We start from the raw sequence: 19,136 nt of genomic DNA, 5'->3' as shown, positions 1-19,136 counted from the left end.
ATTTTTTGGATCAGCAGACACTCATGTTTCTGATGAATGATTTGAATGCTCTACCAAGATATAGTCAACTCTGCTGGAAAATGACCTATATTTTGCTCTTTTTCACTTCTGTGATATTTCTGGACTTACTTTTGAATAAATATTTTTTGGTGAACATTAAATATCAAACTTTATTTCTTTCAACCATTTCAAAACACTAGATGTTTTCCAAAATTTTAGTAGTATTTTTGCGTTGAAAAATATTTTCCCATGGAACATATTTACTTTGCATTCATGTTTCCTTAGAAATAACCCTTACTGTTCAACTAAGTATATAACTCATTTAGATTATTTATTTTGCTAAATTGATGCCTCTTTTTTAAAATATGGAATCCCATGGAACCAAATATATACAGACATTTCTAATACTTATGAAGATATGTCCTTCATTAACAATATGTAAATATGTGAAGCTTGATGGACCATCTATTCTCTCTTTCATTTAATGAAAAGTCAGGAGACTTTCAGCACTGTATGAAGAGGCTCTTTTTGGTACTATACTCACCCAATAGGTATTCCTATTTTTCTGAGCTCATCAAGAAAGTAGTGTCCTTGATTTGTAGCTCACTATTCCAACTGTTTCTGTCAGTTTCCTCCCTGTATAATTTTATTATTTTTAAATTTATTTTTTTTAAAAATTTATTGGGGTATAGTTGGTTTATGATTTAGTGTTAGTTTCAGGTGTACAGCAAAGTGAATCTGTTATACATATACATATATCTACTCTTTTTTAGATTCTTTTCCCATATAGGCCATTACAGAGTATTGAGTAGAGTTCCCTATGCTGTATACTAGGTCCTTATTAGTTATCTATTTTATATATAGTAGTGTGCCTCCATGTATAATTTAAATGTGGGAAAACATGTGACTTGATAGCCTTCATTTACTCTATGAAAGAGAGAAAAACCTGAGAATTCACCATAGTTAGCATTCTTGGTTATCCCAGTATTATAGCATATACAAATCAATTTTTAAGACAAACTCTCTTTAAACTCACTTAAAACTTAAAAATTGACTCTAAATTAATGTTCCTACTCCTTTTTCCAACTCTAGTTTGGGATTGGATTTTGTTTTTCATTTATACCTTGATCAGAATTCTATTCCAGAGATGGGTCATTGACTTTTGTGTGGAGTCTTGTTTTCCTTTGATACTAGGCTTCACCTTTGAGTCCTACGTAAAGATGTTCACTGGTGTCACTTCCAATAAACTCGGTGAATCCCATGGGCCTTCATGAGTCTCCAGTAAGTCCCACAGGTATTTCCAGCACTGTGCTTAAGAGAAAAATCTTTCTAGTGTAAAGTTTGTTTCCATTTCTTTTAATGATCTTATGAAATTAGGAATGCTGAGAATGCTGAATCACACAGATTCTGAATAAAGGTTTAACTTTTCAATCAATCTCAAAATAAATCTAATTTGCAACCTTACTTGAAAAATCTATTTCAGTTCAAAAATAAGATTAAAAAAAATTACTGACAGTGCTTTTTAAAAGTCTCTATCATTTAGAGAGTCATATGACAATATTTATAGATAAAATGGTATGATTCCTGGGATTTGCTTAAAAATTTCACTGCTGGTAAGAAGGAAAAAGACAGAAGTACAGAGAAAATATGATTGGTCACAAGGTGATAATTTATGAAGATGAATTATGTATATAATGATTCCTTTTACCATATTATTCTCATATTTTACTTAACTGTTTATATAATAAAATTCATTAGAAAATATGACATTGTCACGGGCATGAAGAAGAGAACATAGTATCCATGAAATAATGGAGAGATTGTCATTTGAGGAGAAATATTGGCTTATTAAAAAGAATACAGCTTATAGGGAGCTTTAACTGACTGACAAAGATATTTGACTTCTTCATATTCTGTTGACTTTGAGCGAAAGATAGGAAAGAAAAACTAAATTTAGAAAATCACATTGTTATCCAGACATATTGCTTCTCCAGTAAAAAAGAAAACAAAGAGAGAGAGACAGAGAGGAGAGAAAGAAAGATAGAAAATGAAAGAAAGAAAGGAAGAAAGAGAGGAAAATAAAGCAAGAGAGAAAGAAGGAAGGAAGGAAGGAAGGAAAGAAAGAAAGAAAGAAAGAAAGAAAGAAAGAAAGAAAGAAAGAAAGAAAGAAAGAAAGAAAGAAGAAGGAAGAAAGGAAGAAAAGAAAGAAAGAGGGAGGGAGGAATAAAGAGAGAGAAAGAAAGTCTGTAGTAACATGGCTCAGTTAGAGCAGTGTGTATGTATATGTGTATGTGAGTGTGTGTGTGTTTCAAATTCAAAACAATGAAACATTGTGAAACTATACAATATAATTTTTGTTTGGTAAAAGCAAATTTTTTACAGGTATTTTATTTTTGTTTAAATTCACTGATTACTTAATGGACAATAATTTATAAAATTTACAGATGTATTTTAATAAAACAATATTTATCATCTGTGTTTTGTTTCTGGCCATTATAACTGTTTATTTTATGATTATTACTGAATATAATTTTGTTATATTGAGGAATGATCTGATGCTACTATCAAATATGCTAGTTATACCACTCAAATTTCGAAGGTAAGATGTCATATAGGAATATATTATTTGCTTTATGGTTTATAATTATTACCTTAATATTCATTTTGTTCACTAGTAAACATCTCAAAATTTCCCTTCATAATTTGAGAAGAGTATTGGTAATTGGAGTCATGGTAAAGTTCCAAAAATTGACTTGAGATGAAATATTTATTTATCTCTAAATAACTGAACTTTTAAAATTTTTTTTATTTTTATTTTTTTTTTGCGATACGCGGGCCTCTCAGTATTGTGGCCTCTCCCGTTGCGGAGCACAGGCTCCGCACGCGCAGGCTCAGCGGCCATGGATCACAGGCCTAGCCGCTCCACGGCATGTGGGATCTTCCCGGACCGGGACACGAACCCGTGTCCCCTGCATCGGCAGGCGGACTCTCAATCACTACGCCACCAGGGAAGCCCTAAATAACTGAACTTTTAAAGTTGCCTTTCGGTGACTTCCACTGTGAAATATAGATTGTTATCAAAAACATGTTTTTTTTTTATTATTGTTCTCAAATGCTTTTATCTCAAAAATTATGGGCTACTGAATAAATAAAATGCAGTGGACTTCTGCATATGTATTAAAACACACATGAAGTATTTCACTCATTTTATTAAAAAGCAAACATTGGTCATAATGCTCTTTACTCTTGACAGGAAAGCCATTTTTATCAGCTTATATTCATTTAAAAGTTAAAAATAAAATGATATAAAGAATACAAACTTGTAGCTTGGTAATGTTTCTACTTTTAGTCAATGAAGCATATGAGTGCTATTCCTTTAACATTATGCATCTTATATCCATCCTTTCCCAGCCATCCCTGTTACAAAAACCTTAATTCCAGCTCTTACCATACTATACTATAATTATTGATGTATTATCTAGCTCATCTCCTTACTTTCCATATCTCCCCACACCACCCAGCTTGCACCAAAAACCAAGTATTTTACAATTTCACTTTTCTTATAGTACTTCCCTGGCCCCAAATTAGAAGATTACTCCATAAATGACAAACATTTCAATCCCAAATCCGAAGCCTTTCTTTTCTTTTACTTAAACTTCTTCCAGCTTTACTGAGATATGATCAAAATAGAATGTATACATTTAAGGAATACAACATGATGATTTAATGCACATATATACTGTGAAATGATTACCACAATAGGGTTAGTTTAACACTTCCATAACCTCATATAATGATCACTTTTGTGTGTGGTGAGACCATTTAAAATTTACCCTTATAGCAACTCTCAAGTATGTGACAATATTGTTAACTATACCCACGTTTTACATTAGATCCCCAGAACTTATTCATCTTATAAGTGGAGGCTTGTATCCTTTGAACAACATTTCCCCATTTTTTTCCAGCCCCCAGTCTCTGGTAACCACCATTTTATTCTATGAATTCTGCTCTTTTAGATTCCACATATAAGTGAGATCATACAGTATTTATCTTTCTCTGTCCAGACCCTTCTTGCACTGTAATCTGTGTACCTCCCAAATTTAATTAGTTAGTGTATAAACCCTGCTCCAGATACACTGATCTACACATGCACATCGAGGATACATGTAGTTAAGTCTTGCCTCAGAGCATTAGCTAAAGTCATTGCCTCTTTCTAGTTTCTGTCTCTCTCTTTGATGTTCAATGAATCTTACACATCCTTCACATCCAGTGTGCCCCACCTTTTCCAGAATTCTTTGATGAATGAACCTAGCCCATGGAAATCTTAAGCTTTTTTAAGTTGCTTTAGAAATAGGAGTCGCTACCTTTCATTTTACATTTCTCTATACTCCCTCATGTGGCTCAATCTATTCCTCACCCTCAGCCCTGCCTCCAGGCTACAATACTCAGAAAATCATAGACACACAAGACATAGATATTTTTAGACCACAGCTAAAGGGCAGGCTTTCTAAGACCATGAGCGGCCATTTATATCTTTCCCTTTTATCATATACTTTGTTCAAAGCAAAGTGAAATAACTTTAATATTCCAGGTATTCAATCAAACTTATCGTTTGATTGAATGAATCTTCATTTCACCTGTACTCCTTTCTGTGTGCAACCTGAACTTTAAAGTCTTCCATTCTTTAAATAATGAAATAACTGCTCTATTTTCCATTAAATAAAAATTTCGGACTTCTTATTTTAGCTCTGACATGACAAGAGCTTGGAAATTGTCACTCCGGTCTTTACAACAAGATAAAGCTGCACAAACTAAAGATCAATGACTTTTCTAGAATCTAGCAGAAAATTGAGTTTTCAGGACAAACCACTCCTAAAATCTGGAGAAATGGGGGAATCTGTAGTCACAGCTGAGATTTGCTTACCAACAGAAGAAGCCTCTGGATTCATAAACTGTTACAAATACTCAAACTCTCATTGTGACAAGTTACTAGAGGCTGAGTATGGATTCGTGCAAAAGTGAGAAACTCTAAGGGGCTTTTGTCTTAGAGGCGCCCACACTTTTATGGGCTTTATCTACAGGAACTCTACCAGGTTCACACCGTGAAAATTTGAGAAAGATCCCTTCTTTGCTCTGGCAGTGGGAGAAGAAGAGCAAGCTTTGTGAAAGATACCCAGAGTCTTTCCCATAACTGGAAAGGTCTCAACTCAAGGGGAATGAGCAGAGCCTTGTCTCCGAGCCCTGGGAAAAGGGCATCCCTTTCACTCAACTCCCCTGTAGTTTTCCTGTCTCACAAAAGGGAGGGCTGAGAGATTAAGCTTTAGTTTAATTTCCTGCCTTCCAAATCTCATGCAAAATGTTTCTTTCCACCCTAACTAACCTATAACTATATAGGAAGGTGATTTTCTGAAAACTCATCTCAATTTAGCTTAATTTTCAAAATACAATCTGACAAAAGATGTATGTTTCATCAAAAAGGCAGTGTTAAGGAGCTGAATTATGTCTCCTAAAAAGAAATCGTAAAGTTCTAACCTGTGAATGTGAGCTTATTTGGAAAGAGGGTCTTCACAGATGTAATCAGGTTAAGATGAGTTTATACCAGATTAGGATGGGCCTCAGATCTAATTTCTGGTGTTCTTATAAGAAGACAGAGATTTAGACACACACACACACACACACACATGAACACACACACATGCAAGACAGGATGAAGGCCCTGTGATGATTGAGGCAGAGATTGGAATGATGTAGCAGCAAGACAAGAGATGCTAAGAATTACCAGGGACCACCAGAGTCTAGGAAGAAGCAAAGAATAATTTTTCCTCAGAGCCTTCATAGGGAGTATGGCCCTGTAAATATCTTGGTTTTAGACTTCCAGCTTTTAGAACTATGAGAACTTAAATTTCTCCTGTTTTGGGAAAAAAAAGTACCAATGAGTGGTTATTTTTTACAGCAGTCCTAGGAAACTAATACCAGAAGTATTATCTCAATTGTGACTTGAATATCCTTCTATGGAGTTTGTCTTTACAAATTAGAGTCACTGAAATGTAGTTTTTATTCTGAATAATTTGTCTTCCATTTTTGGATTAGTTTCAACCATTCACGGTTATTTAATACTTGGTACCCTGATTTATTGAAAGCCAAAGAGAAAAAGAGATAGAAAATATGATATTTAAAATAGACAAAAATTGAGTGTAAGAAAACATGAAGAAGATATTGTCTGGTAATGACAAAGATCTCAGGAAATACCAGAAATGATCTATTGTGAAGGAGGCTGATATTTTAACTGTAGGAATATATGTAATTTAAGTTATGACAAAAGGAAAATAAAAATGTTTCAAAGGAAAAATAAAACATTTCATGCATCTTTGAAACTCCCCTTCATAAGAAAGTTATGACTTAATAGTACTGTTTTTCACCAAAGATAGATTTTCAAAGAGAATGACCCTTGTGTGTTGTGGTTGACCACACCCACATGGAGGGAGTACAAAAGTCTGGGGGCAGCAGGTGATATTCATTCTCAAGAAAGTCATCTTCAACATCCAACCTAATCCTCGAGCCCTGTCACAATGAGCTACTACTACGGTAACTAGTATGGTGGCTTTGGTTATGGCCTTGGTGGTTTTGGTGGCCTGGGTTATGGCTATGGTTCCAGCTATGGTCGTGGAAGCTATGGTGGTTATGGCTGTGGCTACTTCCATCCTTCTTTTTATGGAAGATACTGGTCATCTGGATTTTACTGAAAGCATTCTACATCTACAATGGTCTGTTTCCCCCATCCAGAATCCACCACACAGGCTGCCTATCTTCACTCCTACTATGCTACTGACATGAAGCTTCCTCCTTCATCCCTCCTGTGATATTTCTGGAAGTATTTTCCAATAAAATTTGTCAACATTCAGGACCTTGTTTCATTATTTTTGCCTACCTAAATGCGCTATTTATTCATAAGTTTTGCATATTTGATTAATATATTTGGTTGAAACTTATTTTTTCCATACAATTATTTACTTCCTTAGAAGTGATCTTATTAACTTTTAGCCTGTAACTTCTACATCTCATGTGATAATTTGCTCATATATTGTTCTTTTTTAGATTTGACATCCTATAAAAACAAAATATTTAGGCATAAACTAATTCTTATGAATATAATAACACTTCCTTTGTAAAGTTATTACTTTAATATAATAACTACTTTATTCTCAGTATATCAGGGACAGAATATTTTTAAACCTATATACTCTTTAGAAACTGTTATGTTTATGAGCTTGTAAGGAAGAGCTGTCTGTACCTCTTTGCTCAGTCTTTGTTCAATGTGCCCTCTACTAGGAGCCTCCTTAGAAAACAATGATAGGGATACGTGTTGTTTGAATCGTTTCCCCCTCCCCATCCTCTGCTGCCAAACACATACACACTGCCCACTCCAGCAGCTTCAATCTTTTTTTTTTTAAAGTATGCCTTGTTTTTTTTTTTTAATATATATTTATTTATTTATTTTTGGCTACGTTGGTTGGGTCTTCGTTGCTGCACGCGGACTTTCTCCAGTTGCAGCAAGCGGAGCTACTCTTTGTTTTTGTGTGCAGGCTTCTCATTGCGGTGGCTTCTCTTGTTGCGGAACACGGAATCTAGGCGCGTGGGCTTCAGTAGTTGTGGCACATGGGCTCAGTAGTTGTGGTTCGCGTGCTCTAGAGCACAGGCTCAGTAGTTGTGGCACATGGGCTTCGTTGCTCCGCAGCATGTGGGATCTTCCTGGACCAGGGCTCAAACTGGTGTTTCCTGCCTTGGCAGGCGGATTCTTAACTACTGTGCCACCAGGGAAGTCCCAGCGGCTTCAATTTTTATAAAAAAATTGGAAAACCTGGGTTTTCTTTTTCTATGTTCAGACTTTCCTTATTGTTTTAACATTTTAATATGTAACTTTTCAGGTTTGACCTTACTTTATTCATAAGTTAAAAAAAAATTGAGGCTTGAATCAATGTTTCTATAATTTTTCCAACTCAGATTGAGTAGTATTTGTTCCTCATTTAAGTCTTGAGAGGGATTTTATTGCAGGTTATTTTTTTGGGGGCGGTGGCTTCCTTCAAACCTGAGACTGTTATGGATTTTTATTTCATATTCTCATAATTAGGGTCTTAAGATCCCTAACTTTCATCTTTAAATTATACATGATGGGACTCCCCATATAACTCTCATTTAATTAGGTAAGTTGCACAAGTTTTCATGGATCTCCAGTGATTCTTACTAATACTTCAGTAATGTGTTAATAAACTAATAGTCGTGCTGACTTTTTTGTGATTTAGTGAATGGAGAAATGATTTGGAGGATGAGTTTCATTGATTCAAGCTAGAAATCAGAAACTTCAATTCAGTTATTAGCAGTTACCTACATAGCACTAAATCCAACCTGACAGGACATTTTAAATAATGGGGCTTAAATTCCAGGAAATAAATAATAATTAAAAAAATCACACACCCAATACCTTTTTTTAAAGAAAGAATCTTTATATCTATCAGGTATATACTGAAATATTTATGGACCTAAAAAGCAGGGCATCTCAAAATGATGCAACAGTGAAGGAAGCATGTGAGGCTATGTTTGAAATACAATTGACCCTGACTTGGTAATTCATTAAAATGAATGAATGATTGGTGGGAGTTTTTTATATTGTATTACTATATTTCTGTATTTAATTTTTTTTCCATAACCATATTTTCAGTAACAATTAAATGTTTTATTTTGTGAGAAGAACTCTAGGACTTAAGGAATGTGGAGAGATGTATTGAATAGAACCTTACTTCGCGTACCCCCTGCCAAAATGGTATTTTAAACAAATTAGAGAAGGGCAGAGTTGAAGAAGAGAACAGCATGTGCATTGTCATGGGGTGGGAGAAGAAAAATATGTTCCATAAGATAAAGAAGGAATTGGAGCTTTAGGGTCATTGTTGGATTATTAGAGTAAATATAGTATATGGACATCTTTAAATAATGAAAATGGTTTTCATTTCATACTGCCATAAATTAAAAAAAAACAGTGTCACAGAAAAAAATGTTTAAAAGAAAATAATTGAAATGCAGATAAAATACTGTAATCTTGGCACATGCCCAAGAAGTCCCAGCTCAAACACTGTGCCCATATATGGGGTCTGGACTAGAAAGGAAAGCAGTTTGAGATTTATTTCAAGAATGTCATGCAGAATACAGTAAACAGGAAATCAAATTCTAGAGAGAAAAAGGGGATTCCTAAGGTGATAAAGACAGTTCCCTTAACGCTGATTATCAGATGAAAGAGCAGTAAGTATGGATTTGAACAGTGCAGAAGCTGCTGAAAAATGGCAGAAGAAGTGGTGGTAGTAGCCAAATTTGATTATGTGGCCCAACAAGAACAAGAGCTGGACATCAAGAAGAATGAGAGATTGTGGCTTCTGGATGATTCTAAGTCCTGGTGGCGAGTTCAAAATTCCATGGATAAAATGGGTTTTGTGCCTTCTAACTACGTGGAAAGGAAAAACAGTGCTCGGAAAGCATCGATTGTAAAAGACCTAAAGGATACGTTAGGCATTGGAAGAGTGAAAAGAAAACCTCGTGTGCCAGATTCTGCATCTCCTGCTGATGATAGCTTTTTTGACCCAGGGGAACGTCTGTATGACCTCAACGTGCCTGCTTATGTAAAATTTAACGACATGGCAGAGAGAGAGGATGAATTGTCATTGATAAAAGGGACAAAGATGATCGTCATGGAGAAATGCAGTGATGGGTGGTGGTGGGGTAGCTATAATGGACATGTTGGATGGTTCCCTTCAAACTACATGACTGAGGAAGGCGACAGTCCTTTGGGTGACCATGTGGGTTCTTTGTCAGAGAAATTAGCAGCAGTTGTCAGTAACCTAAATACTGGGCAAGTGTTACATCTGGTACAGGCTCTTTACCCATTCAGGTCGACCAATGATGAAGAACTTAATTTTGAGAAAGGCGATATAATGGATGTTATTGAAAAACTTGAAAATGACCCTGAGTGGTGGAAATGCAGGAAGATCAATGGAATGGTTGTTCTGGTGCTGAAAAACTATGTTACCATTAGGCAGAATAATCCATTAACTTCAGGTTTGGAACCATCGCCTCCACAGTGGGATTACATTAGGCTTTCACTCACTGGAAAGTTTGCTGGCAATCCATGGTATTATGGGAAAGTCACCAGGCACCAAGCAGAAATGGCATTAAATGAAAGAGGGCATGAAGTTGATTTCCTCATTCATGATAGTGAATCTCCACCAAATGATTTTTCAGTATCACTAAAAGCACAAGGGAAAAATAAGCATTTTAAAGTCCAACTAAAAGAAACTGTCTACTGCATTGGGCAGCGTAAATTCAGCACCGTGGAAGAACTTGTAGAACATTATAAAAAGGCACCAATTTTTACAAGTGAACAAGGAGAAAAATTATATCTTATCAAGATTTATCATGATACTGCTGACCAGAAGTGACTGCTATACAGTTGTAAATCGTCATGTAATTGAAGACTGAGAAAATATCAGTCCAATCACGCTTGATTGGAAATTGCTGTTTCTAACTCTATATGAAAATTGACTATAATATATAAGTATTTTTATTATAACTCATTCCATACATATATACTACAGATGCCAAACATCTGCATAGAGCAATTCCTTATCCTTGGTCTTCTGTTTTATTGTTTTTTTGCTCTTTTTCTCTTTGCTTCTAATATTAAGGTTTTATATTTTGAAAAAAATGATGCAGATCGAAAGTCTTTATATGGAAGAATTTCTTTATTGCCTTTCTTTTATTTCCTTGTAAGGGCACCACCTTAGTTACTTCTGCAATGGTTCTCTTCATATAAAATTATTATATCAATTATATCAATATATGGCATATGCTAAAATAAGTTTCTTGGAGGGTTGTTAGAAAAAAAAGAATGTCATGCATACTGATCATATGAATGATGATAAAGAAGAAGAATGTGAGTTGTGTTCACATTTTCAGGGCTTGAGGCCGAATAAAGTTCCTGCTAATGATCTTACGAGCAGAGAAATAGACATATGTATGAGTAAAAGACAAGAAGCTTTGACCTCAGAATATTTGCATCTACACTGACACTTTGATTGCCAAATGAAGATACCTTGTTGACAGAATATTATGATTGATGTTTTCATCATGTAATTTCCACTTATAAATTATTTGTAATTATGAAGAAATGCCTCAAAATTTTCTTTCTGCACAGCAGATAATTGCATCTTAAATACAGAGTAAAGGAATCAAAGTGACTTTCCAAAGTTGGTCTTGGCACCAAAATATTTACTTTTTTAGAGTTTTCTTTTTATTGTTATAATTAGGTTGCATTCATGTGTTCTCATTCCCAGGTATTTACAAATATATTTCCCCTCCAATTGGCTGTTGACTGACTAGAATTCCAAGGAAATGGATTTTGTCATAATTATTTGGTACTGAGAAATTTGGGGCCTGATACTGTTTATTTATTTAATTTTTAATAAAGTTAACTTAAAGGAGGATAGCACATTACATTTAAACAAGGAAAAATAATAACTATGTCCTGTAAGTTTCACATTTGTCTCTAAAATCTGCACAAATACTACTGATATTTAATAATATACCTTACGTTCATCCTTTCTAGTCCATTTTTCTTATTTCATACTATGACGGGATATTGTAAGAGCTTCTCAAGTGGTTCTCTTGCTTTCAAGAATTCACCATACAATCCACATTTCAGAGAAAATATATATTCCTAAAACATCACTTCTCTGAACCCATAGCCCGAAACAAAACTATAGAATATAATGTATGGCCCACCCTGCAGGTAAGTTAAAATGCTTCCCAACCATCAATTATTCTTTATTTAAACTCTGTGCTCCAACCACAATGCTTTGCTCATTGAGGACACACCTTGCTTACCTTTGTATCTGATCATAAGCTAAAACCAGTTTCTGTGTTGGAAACTCCTCTTCTCACTTTGTAAAATTCTTATACGCATCCTCTAGATGCAGTTCATTATACATTTCTACAGAATTCTTACTTGCAAGACATTGAAGCCACCATAATAGTTAATTCCTCTAAATTACCCTTGAAATCAGTGTAACTATCCATCATTTTACTCCTCCATACCAAATACTTTATGGTATTTATAAGAAAAAACACATATGTCTTCATTCACATACACCAAATAACACACACATACATACAACATAAAGAGACAAGCACACATACAATTGAGAATACAATTAAGTTGTGGGATTTAAAGTAAATGGAGTCATCATTTATATATTTATCATCTATCATCTCCCTTCCCAAAGGCTTATCATTGTTTCTTTCTCATAATATAATGTAAATATGAATATTTTATTGAGTATATTTGTTTTAATTGATTTTTTTACAATTTGAAGTATATAAATATAAATATTTATATCCCTTCATATAAATACTTCTCTATTTACAAAAAACTCATACAATATGAATTTGCATTTCAGGAAAAAATAAATTTTAAAAAATCAGCAAATACGTATGTTGTTTCCTTTTACAAGGTATTGTGCTAGGTGTCAGCTTCATGCCTTCGAAGTACTTTTAGACCAGTTCCAGTAACCAGTCAAAAAATGAAAAATTTTGTAAGAGGCAGTGTCAACTTAAAAGACTAGATGTATGTTTGTAGGCGTTTTTGGACTAGAATTGTTGAAGAAAGCTATGAGGAGAGGGAGTTATTTTAGAGTGAGAAAGGATGTCTGATAAAAAGCTTAGAGTGAGAAAGGCAACTGAAGTTTCAAGAAACAATTGGAGAGGGCTCACCTAGGTAGAGTGGAGGTTTATTGCCACTTGTAGTGGCAAGAAACTGGAGGAAGTAGGCTTATGATCAGATACAAAGGTAAGCAAGGTGTGTCCTCAATGAGGAAAACATTGTGGTTGGAGCACAGAGTTTAAATAAAGAATAATTGATGGTTGAGAAGCATTTTAACTTACCTGCAGGGTGGGCCATACATTATATTCTATAGTTTTGTTTCAGGCTATGGGTTCAGAGAAGTGACGTTTTAGGAATATCTTTACACGTATGAAGGTGCTTAGAAGGTTATCATACAAATATGCAACAAGAAAGAAAAGCCACATACTTGTGCATATTTCCTTTCTAAAAATATGTGTTCTCAATCATTTATGGATTATTTAATAATTTTACCCTAGTTTATTTCATCATAAATAATAAGGAACAATCATCATTGAAGAGAACCCTATCTGAGGCAAAATAGAGATATCACTGACAAAGATCAAAATCTCAAATTATCTAAAATAAGGGAGCCTGATCCCTTATTTTACGTATAGAAATATGTAAAAACATAAACTTTGAAGACATGAAAATAATTATTAACACAAAGCCTGTTTCTGAAGAATGAAAATTCAATTCAATTCAAAGAAAAAACATATTTGTGCATCTCTGGAACTACCCTTCTTAAAGAAAGGTATGGCTTAATAGTACTGTGTTTCACCAAAGATGGATTTTCAGAGAGAATGACAGTTATGTGTTGTGGTTTACCACACCCACACGGAGGGAGTATAAAAGGCAGGGTGCAGCTGGTGATATTCATTCTCAAGAAAGTCACCTTCAACATCCAACCAAAGCTTCAACACCTGACACAATGAGCTACGACTGCAGCAACTACTATGGGGGCCTTGGCTATGGCTTTGGTGGTTTTGGAGGCCTGGGCTATTATGGTCTTGGAGGGTATGGTGGTTATGGCTATGGCTACTTTGATCCTACTTTCTATAGAAGATACTGGTTCTCTGGATTTTTCTGATTTTTTTTTTCTGTTATTCATTATTTTTAAATTTTTTTTTTTTTTTTTTTTTTTTTTTTTTTGTGGTATGTGGGCCTCTCACTGTTGTGGCCTCTCCCGTTGCAGAGCACAGGCTCCGGCCACGCAGGCTCAGCGGCCATGGCTCACGGGCCCAGCCGCTCCGCGGCATGTGGGATCTTCTCGGACTGGGGCACGAACCCGTGTCCCCTGCATTGGCAGGCAGACTCTCAACCCCTGCGCCACCAGGGAAGCCCTTTAAATAATTTTTAAATAAATTAGTTGTTTTGTTTCCTTCAAAGCAAGCAGTGAAATTTTTGAGAGGCTATTGAAGATATTGCAATAAAGATTGACACTTTAAATCAATGGAGACATATGAATCTAAACCAGAGTTTCATCACTCATGCTGGACGTTCTCATTCCTGCAACATTACTGACATGTAGCTTCTTTCATAATCTATTCTGTGATAATTCTGGGCATAGTTTCTAATAAACATTTTTCACAAGCATAAAAACTTGGGTTTGTTTTCTTTCATTCATTTTGACATAACTGATTTTCAAGCTTTGTAATAATAATGTTTTTTCATCGAATTTTTTTCCAAGTGGAATTATTTACTTCCTACTATGTTCCCTTATACATGACACTCACTGATGTTTAAGATTATAACTCCTTCCAGTGATACATGTTTTGCTTAGTTCATGTTTCCATTTGTTTGGAAATCCCACAGAACCAAATAGTTTTAGACCTTCTGAATTCCAATGAAGATACTTTTCCTCTACAAAATTCAGCGGTCCATGGAACACCTGTTTTATTTTCAATATTGTTATATGCATTACTAAGAATCTTCAGTGCTGTAACATGTGGGATGCCTTTCCTGGTGACATCAGATTTTGTTGAATTACTAAGCGGTGCAAAAAACAGGTAGCTGTGAACAATTGCTGTGTCTTCAGGATACTTTGATGCAATGTGTCTTCTTAGAAGCCAAAGGCATTATGATGTATTGATTAAACCTCATCACCTCTAAGTCAGATTAATTCTCTTAGTGACTTTCAGCTGTTCAATTACTATTTTCTCGTTGTCTAAAACTTGACAGGAATTACTTCCGAGATCTTGTCCTTGGTTTTTGGCTTCATCTGTGAGAGGGGCCGTGAACTTCTGCTTCATATTTGGCTTCCTCAGATCTCTCTTCTTATCCCTCGATCTCACACAATGTTCCTCCTGACCTACCATTCACTCGATTGTGAGCCTATTGTGTTTTCATATGTCGTAATCTATTCTCACAATAATTCAGCAATGAATTCAAGAAAGAAGAGTGTCAGTAGTGATTCCTTTTGATAACTTAGAGAAATTATGCATGATTACAGGAGGGATACTCACCAATTCCACAGAGAATTGAAGTTTTTCACCCAATTCAGTAGCAAGTATTTATGCAGCACTGCAGCAGAATCTAAAAAGTGACCCTATTAATGAAAGCCTGTTTTACCAGGAAATAAGAAAGATCAAAGTACAACTGTAATTGGTTCCATTATTTTTAATTTGTCCTTATGTTCTGTATATTATGTTTCCATGTTCCATATATATTATATACACACATACCTTTAGATAAAATGGTATGATGTCTGGATTTTTTTCAGAATTATAAAACAGGGCATTAGTATAGGTATAAATGAAAGATAATTGGCAATGAATTGATTATAGCTGAGGATGAATGACATTCATTTATGGGTTTATTACATAATCTATGTTTGTACTTTTCCATGAAAAGTATATGAAAACTGTACCCCAATTAAAATTTCTATCATGGAAAAATATGCACTACAGGACTTAAAGAACCTGGATAGATAGATCATACCAAACTAAGTAATCAGAGGAGAATATAGTTTATCTGAACCTTACAAAATTGTTGAGACATGAACTAGTTGATCAAAGGCATAACAAATGACACAACAGCTGATGCTTTCTGAATATGAAATGGATATGTTATATTTAAAAAATTTTTAATTTAAAATAAAAAAGCAAACTAAATTTCAACATTTGATATTGGATAATTAGGCTGAATATAGCATTTGGAAAGCTTCAACTTGATAAGTAAGTTTTCCCTAATTAGGTATATTTGAAGATTTCTAGAAGTGTAGTTTAGTAACTGAAATGCAAAGAAATGGGTTTTAATGGTACAAAAATTATTTAAGAATAAACTTAACCAAGAAGGTGAAAGACAAAGGCATATACTGAAAACTACAAAACACTGATGAAAGGAATTAAAGGAGACACAAACAAATGGGTTGATATCTTGTGTTAATGGATTGGAAAAAGTAATATTGTTAAAATAGCCATACTACCCAACGTGATCTACAGATTAAATGCAATGCTTATTAAAAACCAATGTCGTTTTTACAGAAATAGAAAAAAAAATCTTGTGCAATTCATGTGGAAGCACAAAAGACCACACAAATATCTAAATTATTCTGGGCTTTACAAGCAATTAATCCTGACATCAAATAATTATTCCTAAAATGTCATATCTTTGTGGCAGTACCCTGGATATAACCATAGAATGATTGACTCTCCATATTCAGCAGGGAATATGCAAAGATCCCCATGGATCTGGAAACAACGTACTTCTTAATCTTCAGTTATTCTTCGCAGAAGTTTTCTGTCCTGTCTACATGCACATCTTGCTTAGTGTTCCTCCTCAGCATTTGTTAAAACCATGGCCTCTTGAGGAAGTCTCCTCTTCTCTTCCCTATTGAATTCTTATAATTTATTTTTGATTCAGCCTAATTTAAACCTTCTCCAGAATTTCTTTTACAGGACAATCCAGCCCATTATAGATTTTCTTTCTCTAAAAAAACTTAAATAATTTTAGCTTCCTTTAATTTTCTACTTCCATATATTTAGCTTTGTACCTGCATACAACACATACACATGTAGAATACACACACACACACACACACACAAACACACACACACAAGCACCCCTTGGGTCTATAATGAAAGGGTAAGCTTTCTAAGATCATGAAGTAATCATTTATTTTTTTCTCACTTATCATCTTCCTGTCTAAAAGTATGATAAATTACCTTTTATATGATAGGGATTCAGTAATACAAAAAGAGAGAAATTCAATAGATGACTGTGGTCTGGAATATTAAAAGAGACTATAAGGAGAATATATTCCACAGGTGTAGGAAGTGTAGAAACATTTAGTTGAAAGGTGTAAGAACAAGCTTCGACTATAGATACAAATTGCAGTTTTAGAAACAATAGGATAATCTTTCTATATAGGATGGATGCTTCATGAAAAGTAGCAGTGAGAAGAAAGTTAGGCTTGAATATAATCTAATAGAATTTGACCAACACAATATGCAGGAAGTTAGAATGTTGTCTTGCAGAAAAGGCAAACAGAAGGATGGTCAAATATTGGATAAATTCTCTCTCCTGTTTTAAAATTATATAATTATGCATGGTAGTTTTATAATTGTTATGCTAGTTTATTCAATTTTTAAAAGAAAGAAAACATGATATTTGGTACAAATTGAAACTCTGTTGTAGGCAAAGTGAAGGAAATATCTTTTGACAAATCCAAACTCTCAGAAAACGACAGAAACAAGCTGCCTGATGTAAGGGATTTGATGATTACATTTTAAATGTAGAAATAGGTGTAGTCGTTAGCTTTGAACATAAAACCTGTTCTTCTATATAAAGACTGGTTCTTAGACACACTATTTAAATAAATTCAAAGGAAAAATTGACTTCATCCATGTTTGAAACTACCCTTAGTAATAAAGTTATGTCCAAGTGGTATTATTTTTTAATCAGATATTCATTTTCAAAGACAACGAAGCTCATGTTGTGGTTTGCCACACGTTTCACTGAGAATGCCAAAATGAACTGGTTTCTTTCCAGTCTTCATTCTCAGGACATTTATTTCACCATCAAACCAAATCTTCAACTCCTGATATGATGAGTTACTATGGAAACACCTACAGTGGCCTTATTTAGTGTTGGTGGCCTGTTTTATGTCTCTAGCTCCAGCAATGGATTTGGAGGCTATAGTGGTTCTGGCTGTACTACTACTACTACCTTTCCTCTATTGATGGAAATTACTGGTCCTTTGGGTTCTACTTTTTCTGTAGAACTTGCTGATCTCTTAGGCCCTTAGAAGCTACACACAGTCATGTGTTACCTCTACTTGCATGTTCTTCTGTATCATAAACCTCATATTTGTTTTATCTTCTTTGGCTTGTAGCTATTTATTTGGCATCCAGTGGCAAAACAAACAAACAAAACAGAACAAAACAAAACAAACAAACAAAAAAACAAATCTGGGCACTGATTAAAGGTAGTAAGAACGATTTTATTCACTACTACTGAGGTAGGGGAAAAGTTTCATAGAACCGAGCTGAATTCCAATCTATGCAGAAATGACAGGGTGCTTTAGAAAGCGAATGAGGGAATAGGGTGGAGGAACAAACATGGCCTTGAGCAGTCAGAGCAATTGAAAATTACAAAAAAACAGGAAGAGAGGTTCACTAATGTGATTAGGCCATCTGGGTTTGTTCATTGGGCTATCTGAAGGAAAAACAACTTTTCAAATCTTCATCGCAAGAGGTAGTTTTGCAAATCGTATCAGGGCACCCAGTGAAGTTAAGCCCTTACTCTCTTATAGGACTAGAGGCAACGGAAAACCTTGGAGGTTTACATTTCAAAGAGATGACTCCCAGGTCCAGGAGGAGACAGTCCTGTGTTGTAGAAGATACATCTAAAAGGGACAGAGAAGGGATTTACAGTCACAACTTGTTAAAGTAAATGCTTCTAAGAAAAGGGTGGTCAGGGACCTATGGTCAGCTTTTGGCTGGAACAACCAACTTCTTTGGGCACTGCTGAGTTTAGGAAGGCTGAGAGTTGCAGTTCTTATAAGTCAAGTCTAAGGCTTAGCTCTGAAGGGAGCTCAGAGGAACCTGGATAAATTTTGGTCAAGAAAAGAATCTTTGTCACATGCAAGCCTAATGATGAAGAATGTGTACTCTTGAATAAATGCTAGTACAAATTGTGTTAGCAGGATCTCACACCTCAAACACCTTCATGGATTGCACTATTGGGAAAATGTTCTACCATGCTATCATTGTCAAACTGTTCTTAAACACAGGGGTCTCCTGTGTGAATTTTCTGCTGATTAATAAAAAAAAATATCCTTAGCTCACATAGCAAAAAAAATGCTCCATTTTTATTAGTCTTCTAGGTAAAATTCTTGCATATAATAATTTTTCAATTACAATACCATTTAAAAAGTTTTTATTATTTGATTCCCATTTTATATAGTATTTTTATT

At 34.7% G+C, this 19,136-nt stretch overlaps 1 pseudogene; it reads left to right on the top strand.

The window, feature by feature from the left end:
* Window positions 1–9,314: 9,314 nt before the first annotated feature.
* Window positions 9,315–10,363, top strand: LOC137224572 (SH2/SH3 adapter protein NCK1 pseudogene; annotated as a pseudogene).
* Window positions 10,364–19,136: the final 8,773 nt, after the last annotated feature.

This window comes from Pseudorca crassidens, chromosome 5 (genome assembly GCF_039906515.1).
Source record: "Pseudorca crassidens isolate mPseCra1 chromosome 5, mPseCra1.hap1, whole genome shotgun sequence".
In the NCBI taxonomy this organism is placed as follows: domain Eukaryota; kingdom Metazoa; phylum Chordata; class Mammalia; order Artiodactyla; family Delphinidae; genus Pseudorca; species Pseudorca crassidens.
Note: the sequence above shows the minus strand (reverse complement) of the source record. Positions and strands in the feature narration are given on the sequence as shown.